Source organism: Bemisia tabaci, chromosome 3 (genome assembly GCF_918797505.1).
Source record: "Bemisia tabaci chromosome 3, PGI_BMITA_v3".
Taxonomy (NCBI): domain Eukaryota; kingdom Metazoa; phylum Arthropoda; class Insecta; order Hemiptera; family Aleyrodidae; genus Bemisia; species Bemisia tabaci.
Genome location: NC_092795.1, coordinates 50680709 through 50694109, shown reverse-complemented (window position 1 = coordinate 50694109; position 13401 = coordinate 50680709). Strand labels below are relative to the sequence as shown.

At 40.5% G+C, this 13401-nt stretch overlaps 1 protein-coding gene across 1 annotated transcript in view; it reads left to right on the top strand.

Annotated features, from left to right (window-relative positions):
- The first annotated feature begins 9976 nt into the window (after nucleotides 1-9976).
- LOC109030700 (clavesin-2) overlaps nucleotides 9977-13401 on the top strand; it is a 37292-nt gene continuing 33867 nt past the window's right edge. The window contains exon 1 of the mRNA XM_019041793.2: nucleotides 9977-10314. The gene's annotated coding sequence lies outside the window, so the exon portion shown is untranslated. The remainder of the gene's footprint in view (nucleotides 10315-13401) is intronic.

Genomic DNA, 13401 nt, shown 5'->3' with positions numbered 1-13401 from the left:
AATTTCTATACAATTTCTTATAGCCTTTTATAGCCAATGGCGGAAAAGCAACAGCCAGGCGATAAAGTGTAAAGCCCGGCGATAGGAACTATAGCCCGGCTGTATAATTTTTTATCGCTTCGTACAGCCAGCTATATGATTTTCTATCGCCCTCTTTAGCCGGCTATAAGAACTCTGTATTTTGAAACGCAGCTCCTATCCCCAATTTTTACCAGGGTCTGCGGTGTTGGCAATTTATTTTTATTTTATTTTTTACTGTAGCGAATGTTGCAAGAAAGGAAGAGATAAAACATGAATTGGGGGGCCTGAATATGGTCAGTGAATTTTCTCAAGTGAAGAACATGGCACACAAAACGTAACATAGCATGACTCGAAAATAGAGAGAGAGAGAGGGGGGGGGGGTGGGTGTTGTATTTTATTAGGTTGCAGCCGTGTCTCCTTCTTTCCGGAAAATTGTTTTGATGCAGAAATTGAATTTTTCCCTTCGTTATAAAATTGGCTAACTCCATGTATGACAGTGAGTTCCCAAACTTTTTTTACTGGTCGGGGAGGCAAAGGTGGGGGGGGGGGGGGGGCTCTAAAGGGTGGCAGAGCCTCTTGCGAGATTATGTATATGTATCCCGGCACGACCAAAGAAAGCATGAGAGGTATTATTCTCCTCAGTTAAAATTGAGTCTTAAAAAAAGAGTGTATCTATTCACATACGGGAGTATTAAAAAGCCCGCATAAACCTCAGCACTATACTGCCGTGCTACGGAAAAACGCCGTATGAACATTGAAGATTGTCAGATTTCTCGTGATAAAATATTTATTTTGTAGGAAATTTATACGTGCATTTCCTTGAAATTTTTAGATACTTTATATTAAATTGAGAATAAAATCCTCCGGGGGATTGGAAGGAAATATTCACAAAATCTTAATAAATTTTTATTTTGTCAAGGGAAATACGGCAACGTCTGAAGGCTTATGCGGCGTTTTTCCGTATAAGAGCATAGTATAGTAGACTGTTCTGTGAGTTTATTATTGAGAACTTCTTTCGTTGCTAGATTCTATTAGCTCAATGGCGTTAAATTGGTCGATAATTCGATATTTTGCCTGGGTGGAGAGAATCTAGCCGACCGTCTATGAAAATTTTTTCCTCTCACTCTCTTGCAGCAATCCTCCGAAACCCAAAGGATATTCTCGTCTTATTTCTACGTTTATGCACGCGTCAAACGAACGCGTGAAAACGCTCTGCCATTTTGGATTTTCGCAGTTACGCCCGCCTCTGGCTGCGCCACGGCGCCACGGGTGCTCCGACAAACAAAAACGCCTTCCGTTCCGTGCGTATGCAACACGGACATCCATGAAGCCCGAATAGTTGCATCCAGCATTTAAAATGAAAGGATAGAGTTCATCGCATTCTCCACTAACCAAAGGCGCTTAGGTTGCTTCTCTCTTTCAGTAATTTTATATTAGCGTTACCCCTTGTGCCGATGGAGTAAACTAGTACTAATTTTTTTATCGCGGCATTTTCAATGTTCCGAATGGTGCTTTGATTGCTTAAATAAATAGCAACGTTACCGCCCTAAAATGTAGGCTGCGACCCCTACTTCCTCTGATCTAAGAGCAAGAAACGCGGCAAAATCGTTTATGGTCACACCAGGAAAAATTAAGCGTGCATCTCACCATATTTGTATTTTATTTTTCTGAAGAGTTAGAAAAAGTCCTTTCAGAGATGTATATCATCCTAATTCAGTTAATTCATAGCGCGGTGAGATAGGACCCAAAGCTCTGGAGCATCTCTCTGAAGCTTGGAGTATCTTTCGGTGCTGATTGCCTCAGGATCATCGAATCGGAACTTATCAGATGACTGGGTTCAGGCATGAAAAAACGAACCAATGATGAAATATTTAAAGGAAGCCGGCCTATAGTTTTCGCATAAAATCCTAGATAAAGTGCTGATAAAAATCAAGTAGATGTTTTTTCGCGAGTCTCTCTTTAGTAAGATACTTTTTTTTTCAAACAACCCTCTCAAACCTATTCACTGACATTTTGTGAAGCCGAGCTGGAGGAAATCCTGCCCTGGAAGGTGCGGTGGCCTTTGCGAATTCTCAAATCGTCACGTTCCGGCCAAAGTCATACAAAGCCATCACAAGTGCCATACGACGTTTCAAAATTTTCGCCACCATTTTATTTTTTTACAGAGAAATTGTTGATTGAATCTGTTGGAAAATTTTACTGAATTTCATCGGCAGCACAAAGAAAATTCAGTGAAAGTTTTGGACAGCCTCCTTGATTGTAAAAAAACTAAATGGTGGCGGAAATTTTGAAACGTTGTATGGCGCTTGTGATACTATGGCTGGGAGTTGACGATACACTGGTAAAAAAAACCTCTTGGTTCAAGAATGCAGTTCCTTGTCGCCGGATTTAAGAGTCTGGACTCTTGTTTCAAGCGGATTTTGAATTGAATCAATGCAAAATCCGCTTGAAACAAGAGTTCAAGACTCTTAAATCCGGCGACAAGAAACTGCACTCTTAAGTGAATGCACCGCGGCATTGGTCCAAGAGGTTTTTTTTTACCAGTGTATAATTGGACTGCATTTTGCAATTTGGAGCTATAAATTCAGTCTCATCTGAAAAAACACGTATGTGCATAGGGAAACTGATGGCACATACGTTGTTTTTAAACCGGGCCAGAATTTATAGTTCCAAATTGCAAAATGCAGTCCAATTATTGATGGTGGCGTTAGCGGAAAGGCGGCGCAGGGCCGTGACGTGACGCGCAGTAGCGTGGCGTGAATAATCGATTATCGATACCTCGCCATTTGAAGCTATGGTAAAGAATCGATTACTAAGGCGTTCGCTGCGAACACCCTGATAATCGATCTTTTTTCAAAGGTTTAAATGGCACCACAATCGATATATCGCAATTCACGCCACGCCACTGGTGACGTGACGTTAGCGGATCAGAGAGCTTCGGCGGCGGCGATTGCGGACGAAGGGGCAGGAACTCACATATTCTGCCCTATCGTCGTCGATAAAATGCGATTTCATTTGCAAATGTATGTGACGGAGTCGCAATTTATCGCAACTTTTCATCCAATAACAGTGCAATAAATCGACGTTGATGAAATTGCGATAAACGATTAAATCTTAACTTATCGCGATCACTACCACTTGGGAAGAGGAAATGGTAAAATAAACAAAAATAAATAAATAGTATACGTTAGCCATTAGCATTGGCCATAAGCAGGGTGGTTTCTGGAGGACTCATTCGGACTTCTTTATATGGAAATTTCCTCTTGCATTAAAGATAACCCTTCGGGTCGATCTCCTAATTCAGTGATGACTTTTTTGGAACTTGAATGGATCGATCTAGTTTCCATTAATAATTCTGGCTTTGCCGCAGAGCGCTGGACACTGGACAGAGGCGAGTGCTAGAGTACCTATATTGAGAGAGTATGGCCACTGAGCCCCATGGAGAGGCTTAGGACCCAAAAATGGCGGTGCTTTGTTTTGGTTTTTGTGGATGGGAGGGGGGTCATTGCCAACTTTTGACGGTTATCACCAGCCGCACTTGCTGCCAACCTTACTACATCTGAGATAATTTTTCTCAAAAATTGCGCACGATTAGCCTTAAAAATATGTAAAGTTGTCGCAATAGTGCATTTGAGTAAATTTCTCGTTACGATAAGCAAAGAAAACTACATTTTGAGTCATTTTGCATTACATTAATTTATGGCGTCCGCCGTTTTTGGGTCCTAAGGGCTCCATTTAGCCTAAGATGGCTGAGCCAATCAGAGGTGGTAACCCCAGTGGCCATACTCTCTCAATATAGGTACTCTAGCGAGTGCTGGTTATTTTGTTTGCGTGAGTCCCCAGCGCTATGGCGACGACAACACTAATTACTCTTTCGGAGTTTTATCGTTTTTATCCGGCCTCCGAATGCTGACTACTTACTTACCTGTTGGATAGATAACCGCGAATCTGTGAAAATGGGAATCTTAAGAATTGGCTTGCCGCTGCGCAAGGCCAGTCTGATAATAATTAAAATTTACGGCATTGTGGTATTCATTACTTATTGCGTCGAGGTACGAAGAGATAAATACGCACTGACTTTAATCAAGTGTTTTTTTTAGGGGTATATCTTCACAAATTGAGGTCATAACTATAAATAAGAAAGTCGTAGGTAGATAATCAGCGGCTTGAAATGTTTGAATAGGTATACATATTAAATATTGCAAGTATGTGAAGTAAAGGTTTGCTAACTAGATTAATTATTTAATTTTGTGGTAAATTGAGAGGGAATTCATTAATTTATTAATTGTATTTAATTATTGTCTCTAAAACTTTAGTGTTCAGGCTCTGATATTCTTGCGGTGCCTATTCTAGAGCAGGATTTATGAAATCATGGAAACATCGGTGTGCTAGAGTGCTTCTTTAGCATCAACTACTGTAGTGTAATTTCCTTGCGAGATGTCCATTTACCAAAAAAAAAAATCTTGAAAGACTGGTAAAACGTAGGATGCAACAGGCTCGGACTGGCCATAAGGCCAATTTGCCATCGGCAGATACGCCCCCTTGGCGCGCCAAAAACGCGCCCCTCTGACAGATAGCAAAATAAGAAGAGAAAAAAAATTACGACCGAGAATATATGTGGAAAATATCTTGAATGAACGGAACAAGAGAGAGTTAGGAGTGAAGAGAGGTGCTTTTACGCATAGTGGTGAACAGAGGTCCAAGAACTACTTTCTGAAGCGTAAACACTTTTCTGTGAAATTGTCACCTTTTTGTTGACATACAGGCGCTTTATCATCCCTCTCCTTCATTCTCTCTGTGTAACTCCCGTAGAAACGATAGCCAGCTCGATTTTTAGACATACGCACACTTTAAAGACCTCATGAGAGACCTTTAAAAATGTTTCTTCCTTTTCAAAATGACTATTGATTTGGACACATCATAGCATATCTCGGGCACACTTAACATTAATTTATTTCGAAATTCAAAAGTAAGAGACATCTAAAGTGTAAACGCGATACAACTATTCTCGCAAGATGGATGTCCACATTGCATATGAAAAATGTAAGACGCGATGGCGTGAGTCGTGAAGTCGCAATGCTCTGCTGTAGTTTAAAGCAACATTACAAATAAGACAAACGGAAACAAACACAATATGGAAATAAAGCGAGGGAAAGGATGCGCGTCAATGACGGCGCAGAGATACAACTATTCGTACTCGGTGGACGTCCATGCTGCATCTGAAAAATTGAAGGCGCGATGACGCGAAGCGTGAGTTCTCAATGCTCTGCTATATGCTGCCGATGAGGTGTCTCTCAGATTCGGGAGAAAAGTTAAAAGAGGCCCGAATACGTTTTTCTTGTCGTCGGCTGTGTTGATACTCGTTCTTTCTTCTTTTTTCAGGTTCTTGCCTGATTCTTTTTTGGGATGGATTTTTAGACGCACGTCTTAAGCTCATGTAAACCGCAGCACTGACACGGTTCTTGTGGATATAATGGTGCTTGGATGTGTCCAGTGGCTTTAATTTGTTTTGTTTTCTTTAATTTCAGAAGTCTGCCGGTCACTTCAATACGTTCATTTTTACAATTTTTACTCCGTGCTATTAATAAACTTTGAACCTGAAAATAGCGTAAACTTGTGCTGCTTTGCCAAAATTTTCTGAACCCCTCGATTGATGGGCTAGCCGATTTGATGTACAGGGTATGTACTTATAAAACTGCCCTCGGTTACTTTGTGAGGTCTCGAGTGCCTTTAAGCAAAGTTTGTCTAATTTTAGGACATAAAGGAATTTTATATCTTTTTAGACTCAGACATGATCAAAAATATGACCAGAATCATCGTTTCACTTCACGCTGAGCACATTTTGCACGTTTTCCGACGCATGCACCCCAAACTTGGGCCCAGAATAGTTGATCCTCTCAATCGAGCTTCACTGCAGTCTGGCTTAATGCTCTCCGAATATGTACTGCATTTTGCAATTCGTAACTGCAATTTCTGGCTCATCCGTAAAAACACATATGCCTGTGAGGAAACTAATGGAGCATGCGTTGTTTTTAAACTAAGCCAGAAATTGTAGTTCCTAATTGCAAAATACAGTCCAAAGGTCGCCTTACTACGGTCTTTTTGACCTTGCATATACGAATTTCATCGTTGAAAAAGTCGAATTTGACTCTATGTTGGGAAGGAAGTTGACGGTTAGTTGTGGACTAAAAATCCAAACCACGACGTCAGCGGGCTGATTGTTGAAATTGATAGACAAAACTATAGACAATGAGACGAAAAGGGTATGGGGGATCCAATTGGTGAACTGTCTAACGGCAACCCGCAACCCACTAGAGACCCCATATTTAACCATAATTTTCTCCCTGAATCTATAGAAACCAACCATTTCAACCAATAAGATCGCTCCATACGTCCTATGTCTTCTTTGTCTATTGCTCTGTCTATCAATTTCAACGATCGGCCGCAGGGCTACGTTCCGTTCATCTTAACTCACTAATTTTAACCCTGTCTCCAAACCTCAGGCATGATTTCCGATTGGGCGTGTCATTGAGCCTCAGAGACAGCGAAAAAATTGACTGACAACAGAACTCGCGGAAATTTCTCCTTTTTTATGCGCTCGCCCGAGGGAATCCGAAAATAAATTGCAAGAAGCCGAGCCGCGTTTGTTTCTTCATTATCATATATTTGTATATTTATTTTTTGTCGCGTGATTACGAGTACCTTCAATTGTGGATTAAAACGCTTTCCGCAACTTTTATACTTCTGGTTATTTTTCCTCGTCCATCGGTGATCTTCCTAGTTTTTCCCGACTTCGTAATTTCCTCTAACCAAAAAACACTCTAACCGTGCACATACCTCCATGGGTATATTTGGTTTGAATGCCACCAGATTCAATGATGATTCTAATTTTGTCTTTTTTTCTGATCAAAACGCCATCAATTGATTCTGACTGAAAAGGCATATTCTGGTTGTTTGGATTCTTCTTTTCTCCTTCATTTGCATGAGTTACTTCCTAGATGTAACTGATTCCTATTTGGATTGCATTTTGCAAATAGGAACCAGGAAAATTGCAATGTCGCTAAGATTGTGCAACTTCATCCTTTACAATGAAATCACAGAAATCATGCAAAAATATGAAAATATGGTATTTTTTGTCTGAAAGTCCACAGTTCGTATAGCGTGTAAAATGGAAACTGTTTATACATGATCAGGTTTTTCTTCCAAGACAAAAGAAGTTGCACGAACTTAGCAACATTGCAATACTCGTGATTCCTTATTGCAAAATGCAACCAATTTAATTTTCGTTTCATTATTCCTTTCCCAAGATTTGTGACTGTAAGTCGTGTTTTTTTTCGTCCAAGTTCTCTCCCCGAACGACTGAATGAAAAATAAACCCCAAACAAGCGACAAATTGGAACATAATTTGCTAAATTTTGACCCACCATAAAATTAAATGGTATGTGGTATCCAACTGAAGCATCAATCAGCGGGAAATGTGTCATTCATGTTACGTGCACCATAGGGGTTTTCTTCTGCTTCAGAACCGGGGGAAAACGAGGTTCGGCAAGACCAGCTTGGGGATGAAGCTGTTGTCAGTCAAACAGGAGGACCACCTTAGACCTCCTTTAAGGGCAGCTAAATAGGATACTTCTTGCAAAGAGGAGTCGAGAGCATTCCAATGTTGCTGAAATTGTGCAACTTACATTCTTTACATTAAAATTACTGAAATCATGCAAAAATTAAATTTACAAAGGTACTTTTCGTCTTGAAATGATAATATATTAGGTGTAAAGATAGAACTTGTTTAGATGATCAGTTTATATTTGCAAGATAACGAAAGTTGCATACAATCTTAGAGACATTGGAATGCTCTCGGTTCCTTTTCGCAAAATGCAATTATATTGTTCTCAGATTCAAAGGTCGTACACGTACGACCCTTTATTTAAACCTCTTTATTTTCTCTTTAATTTGTGTATGCTTTAAGCGCTTAAGTGGTGCATTAATGCATGGCTAAATCATCCGGCTCAGCCACTCAGATAGGTTATACCAAACTCATGGGCAGCTTCAGCCGGCCGTAACTTACACACTCGGCTGGTCAGCAGAATTTAGGCCCAGATATGCTGCAGCATTATGAGCCGACCTCAAGATTTGCATGACTCAATGGAATTCTAATAATGACCGACAACGAATTAAACCCTACGTGCAGTTAGAAGACTGCTTGGGGTCGGATCTTCCCGCTGATTTAGAAACTGATCTCAGTGATGGACTATTGTTGACTGGCACAAATGCAACTGACACGCAAGTACTTACACGATCATATTGCCAAAATAATAGTCAATCCGAGATTTTTCTTTGATTTTTTCAGTGCGTATAATATGTATTTTTTGCATGCTGACAACGCAGCAGGAGCATGATGCCCAATGCAACCACTGAAAATAAATAACGATGACAAGGCACTCATCAATCCGCGAGCTTAACGGTTACTAATTTTGCACCCATCATCCGCGTTTGCTGACTTCATTCGATATGACACCGTGCAGAAAATCCCATAGTAGAAAAAACATACTTTCAGGGCTGTAAGGTTACATGCGTATAAAATCCATCAGTTTTGAATTAAAAGTATGTAGAAATCTCTGGCCGCCTATCCATACAAACCGAGGGTAAGTACAGCTTAATTCAACTCAAAAATGTCGACAGCCATTGTTTTAAAGAGTGCCGATAGAGATATCACGTTAGTTTTTTAATTTATCTGTGGTTCATGATCTCAGAATAGTTTTGTGACTACTGATTATAGAGCCTCGACAACAATTTAGCGACTATGTATTGGATCACATTTTGTAATAAGGAACCACTATTTTTGGTCCATTTTAGAAAAAACATACATGTCATCGGTTTCCCTATGCAGACATGTGCTTTTATAGGAGAGCCAGAGATAGTGGTTCCTTTATTGCAAAATTTGATGATCCAATTTTGAGGAGAGGGGCTCTGTCCCCCAGCTTTAGGGGTCAATATTTCGGAGTGAATTTGGAATTTTTGGCATCAATTATAGGTAAAATTTTCCGCACTTCCTGAATTTGTTGTAATAATTTCAACATTTTGAGGGCAACCCCGATTTTTAAGGTCATGACCACCCTATACCTCCAAGGGGGACGAGGGGAGCTTCGGGGTCATGAAATTTGGATTCCTTGGCGTCGATACATTACTTGTTCCCGCAATATCCGACCGTATCCGACCTGAAACAACCGAGAAAAAACCTGATACATGTAAAGGGTACTGGGACACCCTGAATTTATAAGGATCATCCTGCAATTCTGCAACATGCACAACTCGTAGCTCCTCTGGCGTAAGGGCGTATATACCTCGATTGCCGCATGAGCCCTAGAAGACATGGATCTATATGTAAGACAGGGATCAAGTTAAAAATATGATACACCCTTACGTCAGAGGGGCGACGAACTGGACTGCAGTCTAAAGTATGCAATTGGGAACTGAAATTTCTGGTTCATTCGTAAAAACACTTACGTGCATAGGGGAACTAATGGTACATACGTTATTCCTAAACTGAGCCAGAATTTGTGGTTCCTAATTGGACGTATTTCTGCCAAACGGAACTATGTGCATTAAGAAATGAGCCCTGAGACCCATAAGAATACATGCATAGCAGGGTTCACGTCATAATGCACATTGTTTCGTTTGGCAGAAATACGTCCAATTGCAAGATGCAGTCCAACTGACCCACAAAAAATCCATACACGAGTCTGGAGAACTCAGTAACTCCGGCAGACCATGACTGCGACAAAATCTTCTCGGCCAAACTAAAAACTGGCTGGAAGAGGGGTATCGGGTGCTCGGAGAAGAGAATAGCGCATACGAGCAATCAACACTAAACACCATCAAGTATTCGTGTAAATAGGCGGCTGCTGGCCTCCCGTCAGCCTTGGACGAAAGTTCCTTCTGGGCGGCCCAGCTCGGCGACCCGACCACGGAACCGTCTTCTGCCACTCGGAGTCAGTCGTCGAGCCGCGTCGTCTGCGTCAGGTGTCTCTGTCTGTCCAGCTCGAGCCAAGTTTGTTTTGCGGAATCGGAGTCACTGGCAGCGCGCGCTGGGTTTCGTAAGTGGTGTCCTGGTCTGTCCGGTGTGTTCGTCGCTCGTCGCTCGTTGATCGTTGCTCTTGCGTGAGTGCGCGTGCTCCTCGAGATTTCGTCATTGTTGACGACGCTCATCGCTCCACGGCCGCTCAGCAGTGATCCACCGCTTCCCGCCCCGTCGCCCGTCGCGTCTCCTAGGAATTTTGGATTAATCGGAATCAGGTAAAGCTCTCTCGACCGCATCGGTCGTTCTCGAAAAGACTCCAGTGTCACACCGAAAAAAAAGAGATGCTGATTTAGCATTCTGGATGTATAAAAGTTTGCGACAACTCACAAAATGCTGAATTAACCGCTACGACAGTTACTTTAGCAGTATCAAGATGTAAAACTAACCACTGGGGCGTTTAGTTCGGCGTTTTGTGAGTTGTCACACACTTTTTTACATCCAGAATGTTAAATCAGCATCCTTTTTCTTCGGTGCAGGATTTAGAATGCAGAATTGAGGTAGAGTGGCATGAAACGCAAGAAAGAAATGAAAGATTGGAAGTTTCGGTGAAAATTTTATGACATTTCACGAAGCTGTGACATGTTTCATGTTTTTCAGGGGCTAGAGCATGCAACCCGCACTCAAATACACAAAAATAGAAGGAATACGTCACAATTTTTACATTTTGCGGTACATGAAAAGGAGCCGGTATTTTTCAATATCTTCCATAAATTTCTAAAACGTCATGAAATTTTTCACGTGAAATTTCAAGATTTTGTTTTTCATGAAATTTCGCCACTTTGAATTTAGGTGCTAGGTGCAAAAAAGGGCATTTTTTGGTTGCGGTGTTTCAGAGGGGAAACTGTCGAGTAAATTTTCTGAAATATTTAGCTTTCACCATTGTAAAATCATCGAGAAAATCCAGTGAAAATTTTAACGAATTCCATACATTTGTTTTTTTTTGTAGTGGATGAAACGTTAACGAAGCGATCTTAATACACCGCAACCGAGAAATGCACCCTACGCTTCAATTTTCACGAGAAAATATATGATCTGAGACTGTTTTATGAGTTGCGTTTCCAGTATTTTTCATAATTTTTTCTGATCTGGGAAATCGTAGAAAAATATAGATTTTAGAGTGAGGAAATCTGCCTTTTTGTGACGTCATCGGGTAGGTTTTCCAAATAAACACTTGTATTTTAGAAAATTAGGTAATTTGGTCAAATCTCCTCTATTAGTTGTTCATTTTTAGAAATTAAGGATATTCTTAAGCGCAGTTCACTCGGTTTCTTCTTAAACATGATATTCATAGAATTTCACACACCTGCAAACTTTCCATTGTGGAGTTTGGAGGATAAGGCGCATAAGTACAGTTTTAGAAAGAATGCATCGATGGCCAAAGTGCGAAACCACATATTTCTGTTTGCAACGTTACAGATTTCCCGTCACGCACTCTTTTTTCTCTGAAAACCTTGTCACAGTTTATATCCTTGAAAACTTCCTAAGTTTTTCTTCTCTGTTGGCAGAACACTCAGCATTCACTTCGAGCTATAAAATTGACTCGTTTCGTCTCGAGAAACTACAATAGGGGCGGGAATTTTGAAAAACCGCAATATGGAGATACGCGGTTTTACAATTCGGTCATCGATAACAATGATTTCAACTCAAACTAGTCTCGAATATATTCCATGAAAAATTCACTCTCAAATTCCAAATTTTAAGCATTAAAAAGTCAGTTTAAACTCTCCTTCTGCATGAGACTCCATGTTATTTTGACACTTAAAACACGCATTCCCCGAAGCAGCAAAAATTTTACTTATGCGATTGTCTTCCAAGCCCCGCCCACAATGACAGAAAAAAGGAGAACTAAATCCTGAAGGTCAACAAAATGAAAGTCTGAATAGATTGCAATTTGAAATTGGACTGTGGATGTTTCAGACATTTTCAATTTGAACGGGAAAAGGAGAAAAAACAAATTGGCGCTAGCGTCTTTTTGAGAATGAACAGAATCATTTCAACATATTTTCCCCAATTTAAGGTCAATGTTTTTTGTATTTCAAACCTACTATGTGCACTCTATCTATTGATAACTTACCTACTGATTATCGCTTGCAAGTGAAAAAACTTACTAAAAGAAAGATATCATTTGCATGGCCTGAAAGAACAAATATCTACTACCTCATTCTTGAAAGTTCGAGATAGCTGTAAGAGGGATTCAAATCGCATCAAATGGCCTATTTGTGCTAAAAGGAACTATGTGCAAAATGTTCACGTGAAACATAGTCCTTTTTAGCATAAATACGTCCAAATCAAGATTTAAACGTGTGCTACATAGCGCTTTGGTATCTTCAAACAAATCTATAGGTGAATAATTAAGGAACATCGAAGTATCAAAAATATTATTGCCGCTCAGCGCTGGTTTCCCTTAAATTTTTGGTAAAAAACGGATCCATTGCATCTAGAATTTCATTGCAGTCGTTTATTTTCAAAGAATCTCTTTTGTAAAATGTGAATCAAAGCTGAAAGTATTTTAACGCGAAAATTAAGTGTTCAATTTGACTAATCAAATGCGCAAAACGCGCCAATTGCCTGTAACGCGACGAGGTGGCTTCAACGCCAAGACGGTTCGCCTACAATTTTGAGTGTAGGCAATCCGAGCTCCCCTGTGGTCGAATAGTGGTATCTTCGTGAAACGGTTTGCTTACTCGGTACACGAACACACTTTTTACTGAACGAGAGGTGGTGACTATAACGCCGTGCCAGTTCGCCTTCATCTTTTAGTGTAGGCAGCACGGGCTGACACGTGGTCGAATCGTGCTTTCACCGTAAACGTCAAGCTTATTTGGAGCATGCACACAAAAATATATTTTTACCAAAAAGGAGGCTACTACAACGTCATGTCGATTTGCCTTCAATTTTTAATGAGGGCAACACAATCTCCCATGTGGTCGAATAGTGGTATCATTCAGTTTGATATTATTCTTGAGATGGCTAAAATTCAAGAAATACAATTAAATAATTATTTCGACATTACGATTTATCTGTTCGACGGTGACAGCCCCATTTCCTCCAATTGGAAGAGAAGGGTCTCGCTCCCTTGAAGAATTTAACCCCAAATCTCGTTTTCTGCAGGATTAAATGGTTCAATTATAATCCATCTAACAATAGGGGTGTTCGATCATTATCTTACTTACTGCCTGTGCCTGTACTTACCCATGCTCATGAAAAAATCCCATTGCATAAACAGCTAATTCCCACTTATCAGCTGATTTAACTCTCAGACAGACTACTTAGTCTGCCGCTCTAGTATGCTGTCTGCTCGA